Source organism: Myotis brandtii, unplaced genomic scaffold, assembly GCF_000412655.1.
Source record: "Myotis brandtii unplaced genomic scaffold, ASM41265v1 scaffold278, whole genome shotgun sequence".
Taxonomy (NCBI): domain Eukaryota; kingdom Metazoa; phylum Chordata; class Mammalia; order Chiroptera; family Vespertilionidae; genus Myotis; species Myotis brandtii.
In genome coordinates, this window is record NW_005360594.1 from 908,625 (window position 1) to 922,570 (window position 13,946).

Sequence of the window (13,946 nt, forward strand, 5' to 3'; positions counted from 1 at the left end):
CCCACATAAACTTAAACCTTGTTTATTTGGCTCATGTTAGCCTTTGAGTTTGACATGCTTGACTTAACCCCAAACTCTATCAATTTTATAATTCTCTTCTAGGTACATATAAACACATTGTGCACCATAGTCTATTAATTTTATCTTCTTAAAGAAATACCTTCAGGAGTCTTCTGATTTGCTCTAATCTGGATTGGGTTGCTGCACAGCTGTAATCTTGAAATTTCCCTTTGCTCACCAGCCACCCTCCCAACACACACACACACACACACACACACACACACACACACACACACTGAATTCCCTGTTTCCTGAATTCTATGATTTTCCAATGGCTTGGTGGAGAACACCCTCCGATAACTTTCTGAGAAAGGGCGTATGAGAGATGAAATTTTTGAAACCTTAGTTAACTATAAATGTCTTTATTCTTCCTTTATAATGAGTTGTTTGGCTAGGTATATAATTCTAGTTTGAAACTGTTTTCCCTATTAATTTTAAAGACATTTTCTATTGTATTCTGACTTCTACAGTTGCTGTTGAGTAATGTAATGCCATTCTAATCTTTGAATCTTCATATAAAACCTGCTCCTCTCCCTCCTTCCCCCAATCTCAAAGACTAAGATTTTCTTTTTGTCCTGAAGTTTCACAATAATGTTACTTGATGTGTAACATTTTCAGCCATTATTCTAGCTACTTGGTGAGCCCTTATATTCTGTAAATTTTCTTTATTTCTTTCATGACTTTCTTTCCTCTGTTTTCTCTTTCTGGAGTTTCTATTATTCTAAAATGGAATTTTTTTTTTTGTCGTCTTGCATCCCCCCTGCTTTGAGTTTTTGTTTTATGTTCTGGGAGATTTCCTGAACTTTATTGATAAGACCTTATATTTAATTAACTTTGTTTATTTAATTTTCAAAAGCTGTTATTATTGTTCTTGCTCTCTAAACTTTTGTTAACATCTTCTTCATGCTGGGTGGATGCAATATTTTTTCTTATTTCTCTGAATATACTAATAATTTTGGGAAATTTACTTCTCCCTGCAAATCTTCATCCAGTAGGTTTTTTTCTCTTTTTTAAAAAGTCTCAGTCTTTCATATTAAATGTTTTCCTTAAATGTCTGTAATCCTTGGCAGTCACTGAAAAGGTGACCAGAAGTTTCTGCATATGGAGGGGGCCTATCAAGTGTTGTCTTCTCTATAGAGTAACTTGACTTAGCCATGGACTTTGAAGGATGTGAGTAAATTGAATTCTTGTACATTGCCGGTTGAAATATAAAATGGTGCAGCCACTGTGGAAACCAGTTTGGTGGGTCTACAACAAGTTAACCATAGCCCTAGCTGGTTTGGATCAGTGGATAGAGCATTGGGTCGGCTTGCGGACTGAAGGGTCCCGGGTTTGATTCTGGTCATGGGCACATGATCAGGTTGTGGGCTTAATCCCCAGTAGGGGGTATGCAGAAGGCAGCCAATCAATGATTCTCTTTTATCATTGATGTTTCTATCTCTCCCTCTCCCTTCTCTCTGAAATCAATAAAAATATATTTTAAAATAAATAAAGAAATATGTTTTAAAAAAAAGTTAACTATAGAATTAGCATATGTTCCAATAATGCCACTCATAGGTATATACCCAAAGAAATTAAAAACAAGTATTCATACAAATGCTTGTACACAAATGTTTGTAATAGCATTATTTGCAATAGCCAAAAGGTAGAAATAACCTGTGTTCATCAACAAATGAATTAGTAGGCAAAATGTGGTATATCCATACAAAGGGATATCATACTCAGCCATAAAAAGAAATGAAACACTGATACAAGCTCCAAGTGAATGGACCTTGAAAATATGCTAAGTGAAAGAAGGCAGACACATCAGTCACATGTGGTATGAGGCTATCTGCATGAAGTATCCAGTATAGGTTGATCCACAGAGACAGAAAGCAGAATAGTGGTTGTCAGGGGCTGGGGGTTAGGGTGGAGGGAGTGGACAGGGGGAGAGGGAATGGGGAGTGACTGCTTCATGTGCATGACGTCTTCTTTGGGTTTGTGAAATGTTTTAGAACTAGATAGAGGTGATGGTTGCACAACCTGGTCAATGTACTAAATGCAACCAAAGTGTACACTTTAAAATGGTTAAAAATTTTGCATTTTTTAAATTATAGTTATCTTAGTGTGAATTGATATCTAATTGTAGTTTTGATTGGCATTTCCCTAATGACCAGTGATGTGATATGAATTGCACCTCAATTTTTTTTAAAGTGAAGAGGCCTCCCTGCAAGTTAGATGTTCATCTCCTCCAACTAATATATCTATTCATATGTTCTTTTCTTTATTTTTAAAAAGAAACTGTAAATTCTTGTTCTATAAATAGAAAGTGTTTTTATTTCACAGTAAAAGAAATGGTTCACTTTTAGAAGGAGCAATGTTATTTTAGGCATTTTAGGCCTCAAATTTTTACAAAAGGCTTAAATGTGATCTTATCTTGGGTATTTGGTCTGTGGATTAAAAGTTGAACCTAGGGGGATGAGAAGAGATAAACCAAAGAACTTATATACTTACTAGAGGCCTGGTGAATGACATTCGTGCACTTGGTCGGGGGGCATCCCTCAGCCCAGCCTCCGCCCTTTAGCAGTCTGGGAGCCCTCAGGGGATGTCAGTCCGACTGCCAAGGAGGCAGGAGAGGCTCCAGCCACCGCTGCTGCGCTTGCCAGCCGTCAGCCCAGCTTCTGGCTGAGCAGCTCTTCCCCTGTGGGAGCGCACTGACCACCAGGGGACAGCTCCTGCATTGAGCATCTGCCCCCTGGTGGTCATAGCAACCAGTAGTTCCGCCATTCGGTCGATTTGCATATTACCCTTTTATTATATAGGACATGCATGGCCCATGGACACTGGCAATAGGGTTGTGAATACCTGGTGGGGGGGCAGGGGCTGGGTGGAAGGGGGCGCAGGGGGACAAATGGGAGACATCTGTAATACTATCAACTATAAAAAATAAAAATAAAATATTGAACCTAAGCTGGAAACCAGTCGGACCTGAAGGCCAAAGCTTCTTCACCCCTTTCCCATGCCTTCTTTACCATTCCAGACTGCTCTGTACAGCAGCGCTAACGGTTAGGATGATCTGGAAGCAATGAGAAGATCTTTCATCACCAAAGAAAGACTTTATGAGGTTTTAGGCAGTGGAGCATATCATATGTGTTTGGAATATTTCCATCTGATTTAAATTTAAATGTATTTTAGTATGTCTGTCTGTAATAACCCCTCCAACCTATATTCTGGTGAAAGGATGTTTTCTTGTGCATTGCTGTCCTCAATAGAGTGGGACCCTTTTTGTATCTAAGCTTCCGGAGACAAGAGTGTAAGTTACTACCTTTTCAAGAAGTTGTGATAAATGAGAAAGTCAAGTCCTGGCTCTACTACTTGTTAGCTGGGTAACCTTCAATAGCAAGTCACTTAGTCTGTTTCCTCAATTGTAAAATAGAGATAATAACCAGGTAGTGTTGATGTGAGGAGCTAAATAATACTATGCCAAAGGACAATACAAATGTCAGTGATTTATATTACCCAGTGCTTTACAGATAGTAGATGATAGTGTTTGTTTAATTGAGTTGTGTAATGATCTAGTGGATATAAGGCTAATCTTACTTTGCATTGATTGAGTTAAATCTCTTTCTCTAGGAAATTATGTCTCAGGGAACAAACTGAATCCTTGGTTCACTAGAATGTTTGTAGTAAGCTATGTTATAACAGAGTTATGTTGTATTTACTGCAATGCTACTAATAAATATGCTAATGAGAAGATAGTTAATTGTTCCTTTTCCAGAAGACAAATGAATTTTCCTCCACTATTTGAATTTATTTAGTAAGCCACATCATTCAGTGTTCACAGCATTCCCTGAAAATGTGAGAGAGCTAATGCATCCCAGCAGGTGAGCAGTTTATTTCTCTTCCCTGGCAGGAATATTAATCACTAGTATTATCAGCTCAGTAAGTCTTTGGCCTCATAGGCTATGTGTGCTGCCGGCTTTGGGAAGGGAAATATATGCTAGGCAGTCTTGTTGGTACTGAGAAATCAATCAAGATCATTCCCTGCTTTACTGCCTGATAAAGAAAACCAGTGTCCGTCTAGAACAGGGGTTCTCAACCTGTGGGTCGAAACTCCTTTGGGGGTCGAATGACCCTTTCACAGGGGTTGCCTAAGACCATCGGAAAACACATATATAATTACATATTGTTTTGTGATCAATCACTATGCTTTAATTATGTTCAATGAAAATACATCCTGCATATCAGATATTTACATTACGATTTATAACAGTAGCAAAATTACAGTTATGAAGTAGCAACGAAAATAATTTTATGGTTGGGGGTCACCACAACATGAGGAACTGTATTAAAGAGTCGCAGCATTAGGAAGGTTGAGAACCACTGGTCTAGAAGGTATAGTGTCAGGATCCCAGAAGGTATAATGGCACCCAGAATGCCCACCATTAGAAGTATTCCTTTGGAGTTAATAGTTTTCAGAAAGGTCCAACAAAATGTAGATGTTGTCAAGTATCCCATTAGCACAGATATCCTTAAAAGCTGGTTCATGATCGATCCAAGGGAATAGACTCCTAAATCACAGACAAGAAGACAGAAGAAAGTTCAGCTTTTGGGAGGTCAGGATCAGGTATGTTACTTGGGATTCTGCATGTAATCCACTTAAAACCTAATCAATTTGCAGTTACAAGATAATAAGTAGTAGAAAAAGCAATACAAAAAGTACTTTTAACTCAAGAACTCTTTGTTAAGCATCAATCAAGTAGAGACTGATATGTTATGAAGCACGCAACCTTCGTCCTGCAGGCATACGACGTGTGAGGGATCTCTTCTCCCACCTTTTCCCTGCTACTCTTTTCTCTCTCAGAACAAGAAAACCAATTATCAAGAATTTCACTTTTAGTTCTTTTATGCCTACTTCCCTCTCCTTCATGAAATTACTAACAAATTAAAAAATGATCAAAAGTTTACCAGGAGCTATCAACAAAAGGTGTACAGACAGATACGGGTATGGAAAATTCACACACCAGATTGTTACAAGAGGATAATTAACCTCCTATGGAGAGGAGTCGTGAACAATAGCTATAAATAATAATTAAATGCTGCCAAATCCTAAGTTTGGTGTTCTGCCACAGGCATCCAACATCTAGTTAGGAAGGGCAGAAGGGACGCATCTTAAGCAGGAAGGATAAATTGTTGAGGAATGGTTTTCATTTCTGCTTTAAAGCCATTTGCTTTCTCCACATTAAAACAGAACAGACACACACACACCCCTTCTTAAAATGTATTTCTCCTAGGCCATAATACTGGGAGTGGAAGAATTCTGGACAAGAAAGAAAAATTTAAAAAAAAAAGAAAAATTAATTTCTAGATTTTAATTTCATGCCAATGTAGTTGACAAATATAAGCATGGGACTTTTAAAAATTATGTAGTGTTTTGGAATTGTAAACATCTTCAGCAAAAGGAGTAGCAATATGGACAAATGAAACTCTGGTGAATACCAGCAGACAGTTAAGAACAAGATCGGCTGTTGGCACAGATGTCAGTACACATAACTTTGGGTCTTTGGGGCTTCCATCAGCAGGTGTAGTTACTCAGTTTTATACAGTAGTGAATAGGAATCTAGAAATAGTTAAGTCTATTGCAGTCTTTCTCTAAATTTTATTAAGTACTTTACCATATTATTTCATGTAAATATTTTCATAAAACATAGGGGGAAATTTTTGTAGAAGTCAAAGTGTCACATCCTCACAACAGTTTGAATTTAGAGTTTAAAATACATTTACTATTTAAGGCTTAGTAATAATGAGACCCCCCTCTTTCCTACAAGCAAGTATTCATTCCTTCAATGCACATATTTGTTAAAGCAACTCTCAGATTGATTATAGGCACATGTCAGAGTTTTATTTCCAAGTTTTTTCAAAGAAGAGGCTTTCTGAACAGTACAATTCAAAGATTCTATCTTGGCAGAGACATTTTATAGGGGGGAAACTGGTTCAATAGTTCTGTTAGACTGGGGGGGAAAGAGGAAGAGGAGGCGGAGAAGGAAAATTATATCAAGAAGGCTAACTATTTTTCCAGGAAGAGCAGCTAGTCACATCGGACCACAAAGTTCTGCTTCAGCTCCGGTTTGGGAGAACTTTCTTTCTCACATATTAGCTGTGCAACTCTAAGCAAGTTAGTTGTCATCTCTGTTTCTTCATCTGTTGAATAGGAATAATAATATTAAAACCTATCTCATAGGAAGGTTGTGAGGATTAAATGAGTTAATGAATGCAAATGGCTGAGAACAACATCCTGCACATAGTAAGCAATCAATAAATGCTAGATATTGTTGCTATTATTATTATAGAAGAGTAGCTCATAGAAATGTAAGAAGTGCTATGAATAAAAGTGTATATAGGGTGCTTCGGGAATAGAGAGCTCACACTTGGCTGAGCTAAGAGATGGTAAGAGCCTGAGTTAAGGGAGAAACTAGGGAAGGGGAAGTACAAATGATAGATGCAAGAAGTAATATTGAGGAAAAATCCAAAGCTTAGTGACCCATGACATCCAGACGTATCTATATTTATAGATTTTTTTTAAAAAAACTCCATATTGTTAAGATGTCAGTTCTCTCCAAATTATAGGTTCAACATAATCCAAGCTGAGGCTAAAATTTATAGGCATATGCAAAGAATCAGAGAGGCAAAACAATTTTGAAAAAGAAAAATGAAGTTGGAGAGTTTCAAGAGCTGCTATAAAGCTATGGCTGACAACACAACATGGCATCAGCAAAGGACAGCAAGGAGGTTGATGGAGTAGACTAGAGAGTGCAGAAATAGACTCACTCTTGTCTGGCCAGTTAATTTATGACAAAGGTACAAAAGCATTTAAATAAGGATTGGAAGGCGTTTTCATAAATGGTGCTGGAACAAGTAGATATCCATATGAGGTTAAAAAATGAACCTTGACTCTACTTCACACCACACACAAAACTTAATTTGAGGTTGTCTTTAATGCATGCGGGTTTGGTTTGCAAGGACCAGTGAATGGCGCCCATAATTCCTGTTTGTTGGCACACTGTCGAGGCTACTGAGAGCCCACGTTCCTGAGACTTTTCCACAAGAAGAGAGTAAAAGAGGTCAGATGATGGCAGCAGTGTTCTTAACAGCCAGGCCTCAGGAATCAGTGACTTTTGAGAACACGGATGTGCATTGCACTGAAAAGGAATGGGCAAGCCTGGTGGCTGCTCAGGTCCTCATGTACAAGATGGGATGCTAGAGAACTATGGGGCCTGGGCTTTCCTAACATCATCCACTTCCAAACCAGCTCTGATCTCTCAGCCTGAGCAAGGGAAAGAGCCATGCTTCATCCAGCCACAGGAAGCCCCAAACAAGAGGAGCAAGAGATCGGGTCCTGCAGGGTACATCTCAAAAACAGGATTTACCTACTTAGCTAAGATCTTATCACATGTAATAAAATTAAAAATTCTTTAAAATCATCAGTTATGAGAAGACAGGACAAGGTTTAACCAGTTTTCAAAGTAAGAAGTTGATTTAAAACCATTGTAAATTATGTCAAATACACATTTTCTTTTTCTGTAGACTAATAGATTTAATATTTTCAATTCATTAAAGTTATTCATTTTAATGTACCAAAATAGTTCATTTGAGAAGGATCATACACGTAAACATAAAAGCTGACACTATAAAATCTCAAGAAGAAAATGTAAGAGAATATCTTCTCAACTTGAAATCCAGCAAAAATATTTTAGACAGGACACAGAAATTAATAAACATTTTTTAAAATGATCAAATTACAATTCATCAAGTTAAATACTTCAGTTCATCATAAGAAAATGAATTAAATAAATAGGTAAGCCACATAATGATATAAAACATATTTTTATGATAAAGGGGACTTATATCCAAAATAAAGTACTATAACTCAATAATAAAAAGACAACCCAATTTAAAAATGAACAAAAGATTTAAATAGCCACTTTCCAAAAGACATACAACTAGCAATAAACATGTTTACAGAAGCAGGGGGATATGAGTGAATGTAGCCAAAAGATACAAACTTCCAATTATAAGGTAAATAAGTTCTGAGGATGTAATGTACAGCATGGTTACTGTAGTTAACAATACTATGTCGCATATTTGAAAGTTGTTGAGAGTAAATCTCAAAAGTTCTCATCACATGAAAAAAATCTATTACTATGTAAGGTGATGCATGTCAACTAAACTTACTGTGGTAATCATTTCTCAATACATACACAGTAGTCCCCCTTATCATCAGATTAACATTCCCCAGTGTCAGATGCCCATGGTCAACTGCAGTCCTAAAATATTAAACAAAATAAGCAATTCATAAGTTTAAACTTACACACAATTGAGAGAAACGAGATGAAATCTCGTGCCATCCTGCTCCATCCCTTCTGGGAAGTGAAACATCCCTTTGTCCAGAGTATCCATGGTATATGTACAGCACTATAAGAGAGAGAGAGAGAGAGAGAGAGAGAGAGACCACATTCACATAATTGTCATTACAGCATATTCTTATAATTATTCTATTTTGTTATCAGTTATTGTTGTTCATCTCTTACTGTGCCTGATTTATAAATTGAACTTTAGAATATATATATTTATGAAAAAACACAGCATATATATGTGTGTTGGAGGCAAAACTTAACATTAAATTTTCTTTTTCTGGGATTTATTTATCTTCTATATATCTGTAGGGTTTGGTACTATCTATAGTTTTAGGCACCTAATGGGGGTCTTGGAACATATTCCCTGTGATTAAGGGGGGACTACTGCACACATCAATTCATTATGTCACACCTAAAACTAATACAATGTTATATGTCAATTATATCTCACTAAAACTTGGGGGGAAAAGAGAAGAATCTAAAATATGTTCTTTAAAATGGTAAAAAATAAATAAGCAAAGATACCCACATCATTAGTTCATCAGAGAAAAGCAATTTAAACCACAATGAGGAACCACCACCCATCACTAGAGTGGCTAAAAACAAAAAGATAGAAAACTCTGTTGGGAATGTGGTGGAGCAACTAGAACTTTCATACACTGCTGGTAGGACATACTCCTGCCCTAAGACCCAAAAGTTGTACTCCTAGATATTTACTCAAGAGAAATGAACACATATGTCCACAGAAGGGCTTTACAAGAAAGTTCATAGCAGCTTTACTCAAAATAGCCAAAAACTGGAAACAATTTTAAGTGAAGGGACATGAGAGAACTTTCTGGGGTGATGGAAATGTTCCGTATCTTGATAGCGGTATGAGTAACACAGGTGTATACATTTGTCAAAACTTATCCAACTAAATACTTAAAAATTTTGCAGTTTACTCTGTAATAAATATCTTTAAAATATTGAATTCTAGCTAGTAAGTTTTCTTTTTGCAGCAGTATGTTTTAGCAATTCTGCAAATACTTTCTGTGCATTCTAAGCTTAAGCAAAATGAGTAAATTAATTTAGTAAAAGTCAGATGTCTCCCTGTTGGAAAAGGTAGTTACAAATATAGATAAGTAGATATAGAAATATGGGTGTGTCTGTGTACACACATCAGAGTTCCATATCAACAATAATTATCACATTTGGTACCCAGAGCTTGGTTTCGAAATACTGATTTCCCCTGTAAGGAAGCTAGGCTGCTTGCAGAAAAGGTTGATTTAAATACAGATAAAGTACAAAATGAGCTAGAGGGATTTCCAGTGCCTCAGAGTAAGAAAGTACTCAAAATAATGGTATTATACTTAATGGCAAAAGACTGAAAGGTTCTTCCCTCACCACTTATATTCAGCACTAGAGGCCCAGTGCACAAAAATTTGTGCACTTGGGGGGGGCATCCCTCAGCCCGGCCTGTGCCCTCTCGCAGTCTGGGAACCCTCAGGGGATGTCCACGTGCTGGCTTAGGCTTACTCTCCGGGGGATCAGGCCTAAGCTGGCAGTCAGACATCCCTCTGGCAGCCCGAGAGCCCTCAAGGGATGTCCACTTGCCAGCGGGGAGCAGGCCTAAGCAGCAGTCGGACATCCTTAGCGTTGCTGAGGAGGCAGGAGAAGCTCCCACCACCACCGCTGTACTGGCAGCCGTCAGCCTGGCTTGTGGCTGAGCAGAGCTCCCCCTGTGAGAGCGCACTGACCACCAGGGGGCAGCTCCTGCATTGAGGTCTGCCCCCTGGTGGTCAGTGTGTGTCATAGTGACCAGTCATTCCCAGTCATTCTGCTCTTATGGTCAATTTGCATATTACCCTTTTATTATATAGGATAGAGACCTGGTGCACGGGTGGGGGCCAGCTGGTTTGCCCTAAAGGGTGTCCTGGATCAGGGTGGGGGTCCTGCTGGGGTGCCTGGCCAGCCTGGATGAGGGGCTGAGGGCCATTTTCAGGCTGGCCACACCCCCTTCAGGGTGGGGGTCCCCACTGGGGTGCCTGGCCAGCCTGGGTGAGGGGCTGATGGCTGTTTGCAGGCTGGCCAAGCCCCCCAACGGGGACCCTCACCCTATGGGGGTGTGGCCAGCCTTGGTGAGGGGCATTTTCAGGCTGGCCACGCACCCGATGACCCAAGCTCCCAGCCTCTCCTTTTTTTCTTTTTTTCTTTTTCTGGGATTTATTTATCTTCTATAATTGAAACTTTGTAGCCTTGAGCATAGCCCAGGACCAGCCAGGGCAGGTGGGAAGCTTGGCTTCCTCCATCACCAGGGGCAACCCAAGCCTCCAGCTCCATGGCCACCGCCATCTTAGTTGGGTTAATTTGCATATTCGCTCCTGATTGGCTGGTGGGCGTGGCTGGTGGGTGTGGCTTGAGTGTAGTGGCAGGACAGTTAATTTGCATGTTTCTCTTTTATTATATAGGATTGTACTGAAGACTTTAGCCATGGCAATTAGGCAAGAAAATTACATAAAAGGCATACAGATTAGAAAGGAAGAAACAAAATTATTTGGGGATGACATATAGAAAATTCTAAGGAATCCACAAATAAACTATCAAGGCTAATAAATGAATTCAGCAAGGTTGTAGGATACAAAATAAATATATGAAATAAACTGTATTTATATTTACTAGCAATGAATAATCCATAAATGAAACTGAGAAAAACATTTCATTTACAACAGCATTAAAAAAGAATAAAATACTGAGGAATAAATTCAATGAAAGTATAAGACTTGGACACTAAACTATGAACCATTATTGAAGAAAATTAAAGAAGACCTAAATAAATGAAAAGACATCCCATTGATTGGAAAGCAATATTGTTAAATGGCAACATTCTGACATGGATCTACAGATTCAATGTAATACCTATCAAAAAGACAGATGTGCTGTCTTTTTTTCTTTGCAGGCATTGACAAGCTGATCCTAAAATCCATATAGAAATGCAAAGGACCCAGAAGAGCCAAAACAATCTTTAAAAAAAAAAAAAGAACAAAGAGGATTCAAACTCCCAATTTTAAAATTTTCTATACAGATACAGTAATCAAAATTGTCTGATATTGGCATAAAGACAGACATAAAGATCAACTGATCTAACCTGGCCGACATGGCTCATCAATTGAGCGTCAACTGTCAACCAGGAGGTCATGGTTCGATTTCCTGTCAGGGCACATGACCAGGTTGCGGGCTCAATCCCCAGTGTAGGGTGGCCAGGAGGCAGCTGATCAATGATTCTCTCTCATCATTGATGTTTCTATCCCTCTCACCCTCTCCCTTCCTCTCTGAAATCAATACAAATATATATTTTTTTTAAAAAAAGATCAGCTGATTTTGAACAAAGGTGTCAATACAAGTCAATGAGGAGAGAATAATCTTTTCAATATAGTATAGTGGGACAACTGGATATCCACATGCAAAAAAATAAAATAATATTGGACCCCTTCTTTATACCATACACAAAAATTAACTCAATATTGATCAAAGACCTAAGTGGAAGAACTAAAACTACATATTCTTAGAAAACATAGTTGTAAATCTTTGTGACCTTGAATTAGGCAATAATTTATTAAATATATACCAAAACCACAAGCAAAGAAAAAAATAGGTAAGTTAGACTTCATCAAAATTCAAATTTTTGTGCCTCAGAAAGCACAACTGAGAATGAAAGGACAACCCACAGAATGAAGAATATATTTGTAAATTATATACCCAATAAGTATATGAGTTTATATTCAAAAAATATAAACTATTACAACTAAATAACATCAACAACAAAAACACAAAGGATCTGAATAGATATTTTTCCAAAGACATATTAATGACCAATGAGCATATGAACAGAAGATGTTTAACTTCACTACTTAGTCATTACAGAAATGCAAATCAAAACTATAATGAGGTATCACTTTACACCCACTGTGGTGGCTATAATTAAATAGATGGACAACAGCAAGTGTTGGTAAGGATTTGGAGAAATTAGAACCCTGATACTTGGCTGGTGGAAATGTAGAACGCTGCTGCCACTGTGCAGAGTAGTTCCTCAAAATATCAAACATGGATTTACCAGGTAACACAGCAATTCCACTGCTAGAGATATACCTAGGAGAAATGAGCATATGTTCACTCAAAAACATGTACACAAATGTTCAGAGCAGCATTATCATAATAGACAAAAAGTAGGTAGAAACAACCCAAAAGTCCATCATCTGATAAGTGGGTCTATAAAATTTGGGATATCTATATGATGGATGTTATTCAGCCTAAAAAGAACTGATTTGGGCTACATTATGAATGAACCTTGAAATCATTATACTAAATGAAAGAAGGCAACATATTACATTTCATGTTTATGAAATTTCCAGAATAGGCAATTCATAGACACAGAGGGCAAATTAGTGTTTTCTTGAGGCTGGAGGAAGGAGGTAATGGGGAGTGCCTGCTAATGGGAATGGGGTTTACTTCGGGGTTAGTAAAAATGTTCTGGCATCAGGTAGTGGGAATGATTACAAAAATTCATGAATATACTAATGCCTACTGAATTGCACACCTTTAAAAGATGAATTTTATGGTACGTAAGTTACATCTTAAAAAAGAAGGAATTTCTCCTGCACCCCAAATTCAATCTTTTTCCTAGAAGCAACTAATGTTATTTATTTCTTGGGTACCATTCCTGAAATAGACTCTAGACATACAAACATGTATTTGCGTATGTATAGGTCCTTGTTAAAAACAGAAATATGAGTATAAAGCAGATATATTGTCCTAGATATTTTTTCTCTCTTTACAATATAACTTCAAGTACATTCCTCTTTACAATATAACTTGGCGGTTATTCCATTTCAGTATTTGGTTCTGAATATGCTATAATTTGGTTTGCTAGTATTCTGCTACAAATAATGTTGCAATTAATTTTCTTGTGTACATTTCCATGACATGCATACGAGTGGAATATGTTTCAAGAAGTTAAATTTCTGTATTTTATTTTAATAAACTGTCATTATTGACTTATGTCCTTCTTACTAGAATGTGGGTTCTCTGAGAACATAGACCATTTCTCTTTTATTGACCAGGGTAATCAAGATTCCAGAACATTCCCTGACATACTAGGGCTTTATATATTTGTAGATAGTCAAGCCTGTGTGCTTTGATGTACAAAATGTCAAATGAAAATTTGAAGTACATCATTCACGAAACAGACAATGATACAGTTTATAGAGACAGGAATTGTTTGGGGGGTTGTTTGCTTTCTTTCCATCCAATTGTTTTTATAGTTTTTCTTTTTCAACTGTAGTATGTTTTCAAAAATTGTGGGATCAATTGCAATGTATCGTTGTAAGAAATACAGAATCCTTCATTTCATTGGAATACATCAGCATGTTTTATTAAATAAATGCCTGATTCTTATATTTATTCTTGCAGTTATTGGAGGAAAGGGGCGGGGCGGGGGGGGGGGGGGTGCGGCGAGAG

The 13,946-nt window shown here is 37.6% G+C and overlaps 1 protein-coding gene across 4 annotated transcripts in view; it reads left to right on the forward strand.

Annotated features, from left to right (window-relative positions):
• Positions 1 to 13,946, forward strand: part of ACMSD (aminocarboxymuconate semialdehyde decarboxylase) — a 49,671-nt gene that overhangs the window by 31,004 nt on the left and 4,721 nt on the right. The window lies entirely within an intron of this gene.